The sequence below is a fragment of the Belonocnema kinseyi genome, chromosome 10, assembly GCF_010883055.1.
Source record: "Belonocnema kinseyi isolate 2016_QV_RU_SX_M_011 chromosome 10, B_treatae_v1, whole genome shotgun sequence".
In the NCBI taxonomy this organism is placed as follows: domain Eukaryota; kingdom Metazoa; phylum Arthropoda; class Insecta; order Hymenoptera; family Cynipidae; genus Belonocnema; species Belonocnema kinseyi.
Window position 1 is genome coordinate 116,873,471 of NC_046666.1, and position 15,307 is coordinate 116,888,777.

The following is a 15,307-nucleotide window of genomic DNA, read 5'->3' on the forward strand; positions in this document are numbered from 1 at the left end:
TTTTAAACAAAACCTATCCACTTCTCGTAAAATTAACCGGTACCATTGGATTCAGCGGGTCAAAATACATAAGATTAACTAGTTTTTACCTTTTGCCTCTTACGGGAACATACCCAGCTCCCGGACTAAGGTCAGCATTTTAAGAGCAAGGGACTGGAGTACTCAATACTTATTTTGACAAATTAAAAGACAACACTGTAAGAGCGACAAAGATGGTAATAAAGGAAACTTAGCCTCTCATTATGTCTGCAGAGATGGGTCATTCCCGCGTAAGTGGGACAACCTGATGGAATGTGTCCGTAGGTATTCAGCGTGTTTTAGACATGCACTTCACCTACCATGAAAACTTATTTATGCAAAATGTGGTCACGGTGTACTAAGGTTGGAAAAGCCGTCCTGGCATATGAAAATGAAATCTTTTGTACCTAGATTAAATCCTGATGATCTGAGAAAAACTATAGTTTGTTCCTTTGGAAAGGACTGATATTCTATTGTACATGTCTGTGAAAGTTTACGAACATTCTTTTTTCAATCAGCTGTGAGTTTGGTAAATTCTGCTTTTTTCGGCTTTTAGGACTGAGAACTCTAGATAGGTTAATGCACTTTCCTGACTTCTGGTATTAAAATTCAGTTCAAGGGCCACCCGCTCCAATACTTAACTTATCCCTTTGCGCTTCTTCTTTCACCATATATCCTGGCGTCCTCGAGTCTGCCCCTAGTGTCCACTTTATATACCTTTCTTGTGAACTCTCAATATTTTTCCTTTATTTGCATTCCTATATCTCTGCTCCATAACCTAATGTCGGCCATAGCAGGGTATCAAATGACTACATTCTCCTTCTACAATTTTTTCTTAGCCTCCTTTTTCCTATTCCCCATATCTATATTATCACCCCTGCTGTTTTTTTATACTTTCTCTTATATGGGCTCTATGATCGCCATTCGTTTGCAAAATATATCCCAAATATTTAAATTCTTTTACTTCTTCTAACTTTATTCCCTTCCATCTAAGTATTTCTCTAATCCTGTAATAAAGTCCGCCATTCCTTGTTCTTCCTGTGCTATCAACACTATGTCGTCTGTGTATGCCAGTGTATATATCTTTTCCTTCGCTATCGTAACTCCTACCCAAACTTCTGTCCTCTTTTTTTCTTTCAAGTTTGATATTAATATATCAAATAAAAGTGGGCTCAGAGGACACCCTTGCCTCACACCTCTCGCCAACCAGAAACAATTTCCTACTTGCTCTCCTACCTATACCCTGCTTTTTTCTCTCCAAAAATTTCCTATACTCTCTTTATTAATCTCTCTCTTATTCCCTTTTTTTACCATAACTTTTTCTATTTCCCGTCGGTCTAATGATTCAAACGCCGACTTTAAGTCCACGAACATTGCTATCATTGCCCCTTTTCCCCTTTTAATCCTCTTATTTACTAGATAGTTCAGAACATATATGTTGTCCATTACCCCCATTCCTTTTCCAAACCCTGTCTGATTCGGTGGTTCGATCTTTTTTTGTTCAACTTCTACCTTCAATCTCTCCGACAAAACAATTACATATACCTTATACAGTGTTGGCATCAACGTCACCCCCCTATAATCTTTAACCTCCTCTCCCTTGCCCTTCTTTATTATTGGTATAACTACTCCTTCTTTCCATAACTCTGGCCACCCCTCTCCTCTCCATACTCTATTACACATTATCCAGGCGCATTCCTCTAGTACTTCCCCTCCATATTTCCATACTTCATTTGGAATCTCATCTATACCAGGTGCCTTTCCATCTTTCATTATTCGTAAAACCTTAACTATTTCTTACCTTTTTATGTCCTTTTCCACATCTCTTTCTCTGCCATAATTTCCTTTCTTTTTAATTTTCCTCTCTACTCTTCCTAGCAAATCCAGAAAATGTTTCTTCCATTCTACAATTTTGATATCTTAGTTTACTCTTTTTCTTCATTTTCTTTCTCTATTTACTACCTTCCATGACTTTTCTTTCGTCCTAGCTTTCTCCGCCTCTTCCCAAACCTTTTATTTTCTTCCTCTTTCTTTTCATCACACAACTCAGTATACTCTTTCTTTTGTTCCTATATTTTTCCCCATTCTTTTTTTGTTTTCTCCACTTTTTTTATTCCTTTCTGAACTGCCTTTTTCACTCTTTACAGTCCTTATCCCACCCACTTCTATACCCCCCTTTGCTAACTTCATTTTTGTTTGTGCACTCTAATCCTCTTTTTATTTCTCCTATCATTTTTTCCATCTCATCGTACACATTTCCCTCTCCCCTTTTGGTATTTCTGACCTTTTCTCTTAATTATTGTTTTACTTTCCTTGACTGATCCCTTTTTCCTACACTGTTTACCTTTGCTACCCGTTTTATTCATGTTGTTATTACTTTTTTGTTTCTCTAATGTCACTATTAAGGGAAAGTGATTTGAATCAATATAATCACCTACCTCTTGTTTCTTAACTCTCTTCTATATTTCCTTTTGAGATATACCATCTTAACACCTCCAAGCTCTTCAACAACTTTTTTCCCTCCTTATTTAGTACCTTATCTTTGGATTTTCTTCCTCTCTCTCTTCTCGCCAATCCGTTCCTCCTCTGTTTCCTGTTCTCGCATTGAAATCCCCACCTATTACACAGGGCGACAAAATTTCAATACCGGAAAAACCTAGAAAGACGACCATACCTACCTGAAGGTTTTTGGTGCACTGAATCTAAATCCGGCTTCAGAAATGTTCCATCAACTTGGGTTTCCGAGATATCCTAACCTAAATGTGCTTAAAACACGTTCACATAAACCCCCATTAGCTTCAATTTCTCTGCTCCTATCTTTACCTCTTCTACTATTAATCCTACTTTTTATTTTTTCGCCTCTCTATTATCTTTCCCGGTTATACATTTATTTCTTACTCCAATCACCATTCCTCTCATTGCTCTGCCCTTTTTACTTTGCGTCTTTGCAATTTGAACTTGCCACTTGTAACCTCTTGGTTAACTTCCCCTTAATCTTTTTCCCGTTCCTTTTCATCTAGCCACGTCTCCATCATTATGACTACATCCCATTGAGTCAAATTTCTCATAAACCCCCTATCCATTCCCTCGAATCCTGCTATATTCCAGTAACATATATTCCATTCTTCCCTACTTTCGTTTATCGGCTCTTCTTCCTTCTTAATATTTCCTTTATTCCTACCTTCCGTTCCTTCTTCTTTTAGTTTCCCTGTAACTCATTTCTTACTATATGTTTCCTTTCTTCACCTCAATTCCACCATACTCCGTCTATCTGTATTCTCCCATATTTAACCCATGTTCTTCTTCCCTTTTTTCTTTTCTCTTTCGCTATTTTTCTTCACTTATACTGCATTATACTTTCTGCTCATGTAAAATCATCCTATATTCTCTTCCCTATTCGCTCTTTCCTTGCTACACATCTCACTTCCTCTATCTCTACCTTCGCATCAATCCTTTTTAGTACTGCTTCTTCTGCTTCTTTCAGCTCCTTCCCCTCTAATCGTATACCCTTTATCTCTATGTTTCTTGTTCTTTCTTCCCTCTCTTTCCTTTCTATTCTTTGTTCTATTTTTCTCAGTATTTCCTTATCCGTATTCCCACTCTCACCCCCACCCAAATCCCAGTTCAAGCTTTCTTGTTTTTGTATCCTACCTTGCATCTTCTGTACCTTTTTATTATTATCTTCCTGCTTTTCTAGTTTTTGTTCCAATGACGGCATCCAATTTCCCAAGTGTCCCCATACTTCTTGCCATTTCTTTATTTCTATCCTAAGTTTAGTCATTTCCCGCCTAATTTCCTTCTTTAATCCCTCTCCTCTTTCCTCCTGCTTTACTTGATAAATCCCCATTACTTCTATCATCACTTCGCGAATTTCCTTCAGTCTTTTTTATTTCATCGGAACTCTAATTTCATCTCCGCTTCCTTTAGCCCCCTTACTATTCTAAGTCTTCTGTACCAAATTCTGCTCTTCCGGCGGTGATGTAAACATTTTTTGATATTTCAAGCTCGCATCGATATCTTCCTTTTCTTCACTGCTTCCCCTTTCCCCCTCTTCCTTTTGATAAAATCCTCAATCGATCCCACGCCTTTTGCTCTTAATCTCTCCTTTTCATCAGTTTTTTCGTACTTTCCCCCTGCTTTCCTTTCTTCGATCTCCTCTTTCGGTGTACTAAACACTTCCTGCTCTAAATTTATTTTTTGTGCGATGACATTGGCTCCGCTAGCGATGAATCTATAGTAATTCAAATGCTCCCGCCTTCTATCCTTTTTTGCCTCTATCTATCGTCGCGATCTGGTACCTGTCTCGCCTTTCTCCGCCGTTACCCAACCCTGCTATTACTAACTCGATCAACAAGGTCCTCCTATCCTGTCACAAATCTCCAAACAGTCTAACTTCAACTTCCACATAAGTCTGCCTCAATCCTCAAAAATATCTACCTCCCCTTTTCAATCTCACATTCCTTCAATTAATCTCTCACATCCACACCCTTTTACACACTGCCAAGATCCACTTACTTCAAATTTTGCCACAAATATCAGAAAAAATCAGCATGAAGAATTCCCACTACCTTACACTTTCATGCTGGAAACGGAAGTAATTTATATTTAATTATATTCAAGTTCCATATTTTATTATTTATTTTATATAATTATTATTTTTGTGTCCTCAGAGAATAGTCTTTTTATACATTCTTAGCGAAACATTATTAATTTTCTGTAAGATATAATTGAAATATTGACTATTACATAAATTCCAAAAAGTCATAGAAACTGCATATTTTTAAAGTAAATTTCCAGTTTTAAGAATGAAAATTTAAGGCATTTTATACACTCGCAATAATCGTATTAATATGAACTCGTATCAATATGAAATGCAAAAATTTTTCCAAGAAACGTACGTCACATGTTGCCTAAAATTGTTTTCCATTCGATTTTTTGAAATCTGTTCTTCGTATAAAATATTTTGTTTAAAAATTCAAGAATTTTTATAGAAACGTCCTTCTTGGTTGAAAATCCGATTGTTGAAACATTCTCAGAGCGCGTCTTTTGAAAATTTGAATTTTTTATTTTTTAAGAAAATTCGAAAAGTTGTAATGATAATTTTGCAGGGCTTTTAAGAGATACAAAAATCAAAGTTTTTATTGCTTCTAAAGTTTTACTATATCGTGCGTAATTTGGCTTTCATTATCACGTACGTTACCGCAGTCGATAAAATTGCTTGCTGTAAAATGTGAAAATTAAAAATTCAACTACTCCTACTTCATTTTTACAATTCACCTACTAATTACAAGCCTTGCCATTTTGTATATTAGTTGATCTATTTACTATATTTATATACACTTATTTGACACCTTTGCAATTTTTAATTTGATGTTTAAACTCTGCGTGCAACATACTACTGAAATGATTATGGACGCGCTTAATGTCACCTTCAGCAGAAGGTAATCGCATTTTTTAAAATTTCTAACGCTGAAAGAAAACTATTACAATTACTCCATGACATTCTAATCGCAGATTTAACGCAGAATCCGAATTTAGACATGTTAAATGCCCAACCTGTTGTTTTTTTTGTGTGGTGCGGAAGGGATAATATGTGCATAGTATAAGAGTACACTGTAGCGTGTCCTTTCTATTTATTCGGTTCACCAGTGAAGTTTCAGAACAGCCAACAGAAAAAAATTTGAAGGCCCAAGTTCAGGAGGATAGAAAGGATGCTTCAAAACTGTTTGACATTTTGCCATGTAAATGTTTAGATTTCTTAATGTTTGCTTATTCTTTGCAATCCGAAATTCCTGTCAGGAAGCGAAATTTAATTCTAGAGCAAAGAACTGATCGCAAAAAGTATATAAACCCAGTAGATGTTCCATATAGCGCAAAAGTGCGAAAGAGTTCTAATAGATCGTCGTTCCCCGCAGAAAAAGCACTGAAAATGAGGAAGATGATTCTAAATACGCTGTAGCTACTTTGGTTTTGTAACGTGAAACTAAGGATTTGTATAATAAACATGACGTTGATGAATTCCATGAATGAATTCCAATGAATTCCAACTTATGAATGCAATGCCTGAAGTAGAATCATCATTATGTAGTCCGCAGAGACATTTTTTAAAACGCACAGCTATTGTAGCTGCTCATTATGAAATCGGCCTTCGTGCTGCAGTAGCTTTAATCACTGCTGTTTAGGAAGACTATGGTTTCGTGACTCCCGAAGACGCTTCCAATTTTTTAGTCAAATATGAAGTCAGAAGAGAAATAAAGAACGTAACGGAGAATTTTCCGAAAAAGCATCAGACTATGCTAAATATATTTACGAAAGTATAATAAATATTTTGAAAAACGAAATTGTAAGTAGTAGAAAACTCACAGCTGTATTATCGAAAGGAGGTGATGTACATACAGGGCATCTTTTAAAATAATTTGCTGTAATGTAATTTACCTAAAGAGACCAGTGCAATGGTGCATCTATCTGCTGCATGCAAACGAGTCACCATTGCGGTACTTACTGCAAGATATATACGGAAATACAACTGCCCTTTACTCATATTCTGGTCCTATCGATTAAGCTATCTAAAAATGTAAGAAGCGACCTATCAATAAATTTGATGCGATTGATGCTCTTATCCCTCAAGTCGATGTGGAAGTTTTGATTATGGAACAAAAGTATATGTTCGAAATCATCTGCGCAGTTGTTTCAGGAGACTGTCGTGACAACCTAGTTGCTCGAAATCCAGGTGAATTGAGTCATGCTAGATGGATCACAAATAGCAACAGAAACATGCATATGTTTTATACATATGTGTAAAATCCTAATCCCTCCGATATCTTTTATTTATCGTCACTTTCAGAATTAAGGTATACGAGGTGTGTTCAAAAAGTAAGGTGACTTTTTAATTTCCGCGGGCTACGTACATTCAAGTTTAAAATTTTTTGTTTTGTTGTGTTGGTACACTCGTCACGATCATATGTTCACAGTTTTGACTATATAGCTCGTGTTGTTTTTCTGGCAGAGGCGTAAAAGGTTAGAAGGGTTTGGTGTGCTCGGCGATTTTCTTCTTTCGAAAAAAATGGAGCAAAGAGTTTGCATTAAATTTTGTGTGAAAAATGGAATCCAGTGTTCTAAAACTCTTGAAATGTTGACAGGTACATTCGGTGAGTCTACTCTGAGTAAGAAAAATGTGTATACTAAACCGGTACAAGCTGTTCCAAGAAGGCCGAGAGGATGTCGAAGACGAACCTCGCCCTGGACGTCCCAGCACGTCAACAACAGATGAAAACGTTCAAGCAATGGAAGAAATGGTGTTGAAAAATCGCCGAAATACCATCAGAGAAGTTGCTGAAGATGTTGGCATATCGTTTGGCTCATGCTATGCCGTTTGCGAGAGACGATACGCAAAAAACGTCCGGAACTTTGGAGAATCAATTCGTGCCTTTTGCATCAAAATAATGCACCTGCTCATTCATCGTTGATTGTGAAAAATTCTCTGACCAAAAACAGCATGACAGTCATGCCTCAGCCTCCATATTCACCGGATTTGGCCCCCAGTGACTTTTTTCCCCAAAACTGAAGAGACCCATGAAAGGACATCGATGTTCAACGATTGAGGAGATAAAAACTGCATCGCTGAAAGAACACACCTCGTACACTTAAATCTGGTTCGCAATGAAGGTTTACCATTCTAGGAAGGATGCAGCCAAGAATTTGAGGAAAATGATTTTTGTTTTAAGATATCTTCAAGTGGTTGTCATACTTATCATTGACAACGTTATTTAGACCAATGCATTTTACGCTCATCCTGATAGTACTTTGATATCAATGATTACTGAAGCTAACGCCAACATGCTAGAATTGGATTTTCAAAAAACAGAAGAGGCATGAGAAAAAAGGGAGAGAAACTTGGAAGCGGAAAAGATGGAGATCAATAACCAAAAAACAATGAGTGGAAGAGGAAGGCCTCGAAAAAATCAGAAGCGCATCAGAAACAATCACAACACCATCACTAATTCTAACCTATATTTCAAACAAAACAATGTTCATCGTGTCCAGGAAATCGAATTTCAAGATTTTTATTTTTACAAACAGATAGTGGAGAGGTGCGTCAAACTTTTGACGGAAGCTTCTACAAATAGTTATTATGAACAAACGAGGGACGACCTCATTCGAGCTCGAATTCATATTCGAGAAGAAATGTCATGCCTTGAGTGTAAGGTTCAATAAAAAAATACGACTTTGGTAGGGTGCTTCGGTTGAGCATAGATCGAACTCGAAATGGACCTACTTCATCGCCATGAGTCCTAAATTTAACACTCATTGATTAAATGGTATTGGCAAAACCTAAGAATACAGAATTAAAAAATATGTCGATTATGAAAACTGAAGACAATTTTTTCCCCCGTATTTTCGTCAATTGAAATTTTGTTTGAAAATGGTTGATCTTACATAAAAAATTAATAAGACAAAAAGAGCCTTATTTTATTACAAAATTATCAAATTTAAATTAAGATTAAAAATGGGAGAACCCTCGTTTTCAACACCTTTTTGACAGTTGTAACCTTGGCGGCTTGCTATATGAATGTTAAAAAAATATTGCCTTCATCCTGGTTAATTAAGGCAACTTTTCTCATAGTGAGGATTTAATTGTCTACAATTCGCTTTTTCTCGGCCCACCCTAGTTTTCATCGTCAAAGTGGTCTCCTTAGATAGAAAAAATGTTATTAGAATTCAGTATATTAATTCGGTACCCTGTATCCGCATTTGATGCAGTTTTTGAATATTTTCACTGTACTCTCTCATATAATAGGGAAAGAGCCTGTTTAAGAATTCTGTGAATGTGAGGAATAGTATTTTTTACAAGGGATTCGAATTTTATATTTAGGGTAAAAGCTTTTAATACAAAAATTTTAACTCTTTTGCTCATTTTCTCGATCAAAATTGTAAATTTTTTAGCGGAGAATTTTTTGTTAAAATAGCATTATGGATTGAAATGTGGACGTTCGACAGGTAATTTGATATTTTTGTTTTATTTATTTTATTTGCAAAATCTCTTTGATTTATTGAATTAGTAACTTTATTATCTGCATTGTTTCTTTTGTGTACTTTGTGAATTTTGTAGTCTCTGAAGCAAAAAATTCCAGCTTTAAATAAGAATGCCCACAGGATAATCATGTGAACATGTTATGCCATTTCATCAAGAAAGGCAATTTCTTTATTATTTTATTCCATATTTGCTAAAATATCCACTGAAATATTATGGTTAGCGACTCTGAAACACAAGATTAATTTTTCATAGGAATGTGTTCCTTACTTTTTTACTTCTGACATGGCGCTACAGTTGGTTTTCCTTGACTCTTAATTTTCACGATTTTTTTTCTAACACACGCGAACTCTAAAGATACGAGCTCCGACAATGCGAGTGCTCTCCAGATACGAGCGTCCTGACTCTAAAGAAGCAAGCGGAACTTTTGGTCTTCTACCCGTTCCCTATTTGCGAGTTAGGCGCACGCATTACCATGAAATCGAAACGTAGAAGGAGTGGGAACCCTTTTCACACTTGTATCTTTGGAGTTCCAGAGCTTCGCATATCTTAGGAGTTTGAGTTGACGTGTACAAATTTATGACAGCCTGTGAAATGATTTTCAAGCTTTTGTGGTTTCCTTCTTTCACTAGAAATATGCTGTCACCAGTGTTTCACAATAGGTGCATTTTTTGTCTGAATGTGCGCTCATATTGTATGAGAACATTGCTAATACAAGGAAATCCTCCCCTTATGTGTTTCTAGAAAGAAATTGTTAAAGAGAATTGTCTGATTCGAAAACGTTTTGCTAGTTATTTCATCAGATAGCTTAAAAATGTCTACCATGATCTGTTCGTACTCTTTTAGGAGAACCAAATATACAAATAAATATTTGTCTTGCATCGTTCAAATTTATGAATTTTTTGAAAATGTCGCAGAAAGTTTCATTCCTTTTTGTAAATTGTTTAAATTGGGCAAAACTCCATTTTTACGTGAGTTTTGTCATTTTCAATATTTTGGGAATTACCTGTATTGATGCATTTGGAGTGCATTGCTTACTTGAAACTCCTTGAAAGCTTTTTTATATGTTTCATCTTCGAAAATATATATGTGCATATACATATCTGCGAAAAATCTTTACATATTGAAATTAGCATTTCACATAGAGTTTTCAAGTAATTTCAGAAATATTTTTTAAGTCTAATTTATTATGTATAGGTAAAATTTAAAGAATAATGTAATTTTAATACTTAGGACCCGATAAACTACGCTTTACCTAAGATGAGTGATGGATATAAAGGTGTTTATTGGGCCGACAAGTATATACATATTTAAGAGCCAATAACCACATTTTTAGTTTAGAAAGTACGTACAAATTCTTTACATAGCAAAATAAAAGTGATTTGAGGTATATATAAGCTAATTCACAACGGAAAATATATCTTTGGTATTATTGTATAAAAGAATGATTTGTTATATCTGCAAAAAATCTTTACATATTAAAAATAGCACTTTACATACAGTTTTCAAATAATTACGGAAATATTTTTTAAGTCTAATTTATTATGTATAAGCCACAATTAAAGAAAAATATAATTTTAATACTTAGGACCCGATAAACTACGCTTTACCTCAGATGATTGATGAATGTAAAGGTGTTTATTGGATCGGCCAATATAAACATATGAAAGACCCAATAACCACCTTCACATGTATAAGAAACCTTTTTGGTTTAAAAAGTTCGTACAAATTCTTTACATAAGAAAATAAAAGTGATGTAACGTATAAGAAAGATAATTTACAACGGAAAATATATCTTTGGTATTATTGTATAATATAATGATTTTTTATATCTGCAAAAATCTTTACATGTCAAAAGTAGGACTTTATATAGAGTTTGCAAGTAATTACAGAAATATTTGTCAAGTCGAATTTATTATGTATAAGCCACGATTAAAGAAACATGATGTGAGCCACAATTAAAGAAAAGTTATGTATTCAAGGCGTTCACAAAATGTAATATTATTAATAGAATGTTCGATTTTTTAAAGCAATAAACTCCTTGGCTGTTTCCTCAAATGTTTTTATACCTATTATTCAGTTAGTTTATGTAGGTTGTTATCGATGGGTTCTACGAAGCACAGGCTATATTTTAGTTGCCGTTAAGAAATTGTCTGACTTCATTTAGCTAAGTTTTCAGGAGGAATAAATAACCTATTATTTTTCGAAACATTGCCTACGAATTAAGAACTTGAGTATTTTGCATTACAGTCTTTAATAAGATTTAGTCTCCAATAACTTTGAAACGAAGACATTTTGAAAGATTGTTATTTCTTTTAACACTTCTACGCGTTTACTAAATTTCATAAAATATTAAGCTAGCCTTATTCTTAACGGTAACGAAAAGACAGCTTTTGCTTCGTAGAAACTATCGTTGCCAAATGCGCATTAGATACGTAAGGGTGCTTAACAGGTCGCCCGTCGCTGGTAGATTTTGATGAAGAAAAACACTATTTTCACATAATGCGAATCGTTATCAGCTTCTTGGATTATCGCATGAGATTTCTTGACCTTGGATAATATCAATTTGGATTTCCCAAATTTCAGCTGATTTGTGTGTTCTATAAATAATGGTCAGCTGATTCGTCATGCACATTTGATAATATAATTATTTTTAAAATTATATATTCAAGGTCGTTCGCGAAATGTATTATTAGTAATAGGATGTTCGATTTTTTCAAGACATAAGCTCATTGGCTGTCTCCAAAAATGTTTTTATACTTATTATTAAGTTAGTTTATGTAGGTTGTTATCGATAAGTTCTACGAAGCATAGGCTATCATTTCGTTACCGTGAAGAATTTGGCTAACTCTGATCAGCTAAGTTTTCAGGAGGAATAAATCACCTATCATTTTCTGAAACACTTTCTACCAATTAAAAACTACAATATTTTGTATTGCAATTTCTAATGTAATTTAGACTCCAATAATTTTCAAGATAAGAAATATTGAAAGATTTTTATTTCTTTTAACACTATTATGCTTTTACTAAATTTCATACAAAATAAAGCTAGCCTTATTTTTAACGGTAACGAATAGATAGCGTATTATTCGTAGAACCCATCGTTATAAAATGCGAATTAGATATGTAAGGGTGTTTAGCACCCGGTAATAAGCGTTGAATTCAGAGAAGTTAAAAATTTGTATTCCTATGAATATGCGATTTTTCCTCCGTCTAAACATCCCACAACGGGAAGAGAAAAAGTGAAAATCCTATTCCTCTCAATCGACTTAGTAAAAATACACGCAAGCATTTATTTAACCAATTTTTTAATATTAAATCTTTTTATAACTTATAAATTCAAAAAATATTTAAATTTATTTTTATTTATATTTTAATAATTTATTCAAACGTTCAAAAAAATGCACTCAGGAAATCTATTGAAATGTGTGAATTTTAATCGTTTTAACTCTAGAGAGGCAGAGTTGAATTGGTTATAATTAAAATTTCAGAACTTATATTTCGCACGAAGGAATTATAACAACTTATGATACATATTTTGTGAACTAATAAGAAGGAGTAAAATAAAATCAAAAAATGGCCACTTCTGAGGAATAAAAAATTTCTCTGTGAGGTGTGTTACCGGTACAATTAGAAGGAATTAAATATACTGAAAACACGGTCTCTTTGGGAGAATAGAAAACCGTGTTGCGGTCGCTATGGAAATAGAAGTGAATAAGTTTCGGAGGTATCTTATTCTTATCGTGGCATTTTAGACGGATGGAAAAATCGCTCATTGAAAATATTAAAATAATCTTCACTTTTTAGCTGAAATCTGAAAATATTAATTTTTCTCTATTCTACGATTATTACCGGGCGGGTCGCCCGTCGCTGGCAGATTTTGCTGACGAAAAACGCTATATTCACTTAACGCAAATCGTTATCAGCTTCTTCGAATATCGCATGACATTTCTTGACCTTGGTGAATATCAATATGGATTTTTCTAACGTCAGCTTATTTGTGGGTTCTATGAAGCACGATCAGCCTATTTGTCCACGCATTTGATAATATAATTATTTTTAAACTTATGTATTTATGTTCGTTCGCAACGTGTACTATTAGGAATAGGATGTTCGACTTTTTAAAGTCGTAACCTCATTGCCTGTCTTCATTCAGCCAAGTTTTCAGGAGGAATAAATAACCTAATATTTGACGACACATTTCCTGCGAATTGAAAACTACAGTACTTTGTATCACAGTTTATAATGTAATTTAGTCTCCAATAACATTTAAAACAAGGAATTTTGAAAGAATTTTATTTCTTTTAACGCATCTACGCGTTTAATAAATTTCATACAAAATTAGGCTGGGCTTCTTCTTAACAGTAACACAAAGATAGTCTATTCTTCGTAGAACCCATCGTTATACAATGCGGATTAGACACGTAAGGATCTTAAGCAGGTCGCATGTCGCCGGCAGTTACTCTTTGCTTCAAACGCTCCAATAACTTGATACAAATATCTATAATCTTCTCTGAAGATTTTATGCCATGCGGTGTTCTGGGAGAATAACAATAAGGATTCTCTATGTATCAGCATATTCACGGTCTTTTGGAACAGTGGTCTGTCGATTTTCTGCTTACCTAATATCCTAATTAGTTATAGAACTGGAAAAGTAAATTCCTGTGCAGCATATAAAACTAGTGACAGGATGTCCACTAACAATACCATTAAACAAAATCTCATTATCTCGCCGACTCAATAAACACCGTTTAATGTCTGAATGTGACCTTTCTTGTCTTTTGAAAACGTGCACTTGATTGGGGTTCTTGTGTTATTCATGATAAATAAGTTTCACTGCTCTACATTTTGTTTTACATGTCATTTTGATGCATCTCTGTCACTCCTACGGCATTCACCTTAATATAGCTCCTCTAAATGCTCCTAGGGAAATTGAGTCAATTGTCGAGAATGGGAAGTGCCGCATATACTGGAACTTTATATTCTCGACAATTGTTTCTGTTGCTCACTCGAGGCCTGACATGGTTTTTCTTGACTTCGAGAAGCGAACAATGTTCGTTATCGAATTTTCGGCACCAGCTGACAAAAACATCATAGCCAAGAAGAATGAAAAGAAAGAGAGGTATCGAGACCTTATAAGGGAGTTGAAAACGATTGTACCCGGAATATTCTGTTAAACTGATCGTCCTTATCATCGACCTGAGGAGACTGTCCTCTGTCCATCCCATTAAACAAAATCTCATTATCCCCCCGACCCAAGAAACACTGTTTACTGTCTGAATGTGACTCAATAATCACCGTTAAACCTCTATAAAATTCAGCCTAAAAAAACTCTCGTTTATTATTATTTCTTTGTCTTTTGAAAACGTGAATTTGATTGGAGTTCTTGTGTTATTCGTGCTAAATAAGATTCACTGCTCTACATTTTGTTTCACATGTCATTTTGAAGCTTTCAATTTAACGACCAGATAAACGCCGCTTTATTTATATTTTCGCCCACGCGTTTAGGCATACGGTTATAACTCCAAAACATGTAGTCAACACCTCAGGAGGCAGTCCTCTGTTGATCCTATTAAACGAAATCTCAATATCTCGCCGACACAATAAACACCATTTAGTGTCTTAATGTGACCCAACAAACACCGTTAAATCTCTGATCGAATGAATTCACACGTCATCAGAATGACGACGTAAGCCACCAAGTGCCCACGTAAAATTTATTAAAAATTATCAAACTAATTTATCAAATGAATTAAGAAACATAAGTGTGAATAATAACATTGAATGTTGTTTCTTCGTTATTACAGGTAGGATTAATAATTAGTTTAGTCACTATATTGTATTTTTTGTATAAAATAAGAAAATCTTTGTTATTACAGAGAAACAATTCTACTTATTATTTACTGATAACTCAATGAAATAAATCAAGACATTATAAAACAACATTCTCGTTGGAGTTCACAAGAGACAAGATGGACAAACTACAATTTACTTTCATGGTTCGCTGTTCAACAGATCAAAAGTCAAATGTACTGAGTATAACCTCAATTGGTAAACCGGACGGCCACGTGTATGGCATCCCGAATGATTACCAACCAGTACAATTTCATAAAGAAATTATAAAGCTACCTGGATTTACTAAAGTGACGAATACGCTTTTTCTGATATTGTGGTGAAATTTGAGGTGAGTGGATTGTGGAAGTGTGTGGAAGGGTGTGGAGGTGAGAGATCTAATTGTGGGATTGTGAGATTGTAAAG

General features: G+C 34.7%; 1 protein-coding gene across 4 annotated transcripts in view; it reads right to left on the bottom strand.

The window, feature by feature from the left end:
• The window catches only part of LOC117181991 (venom serine protease Bi-VSP-like), a 337,275-nt gene that overhangs the window by 146,003 nt on the left and 175,965 nt on the right, over nucleotides 1–15,307 (bottom strand). The window lies entirely within an intron of this gene.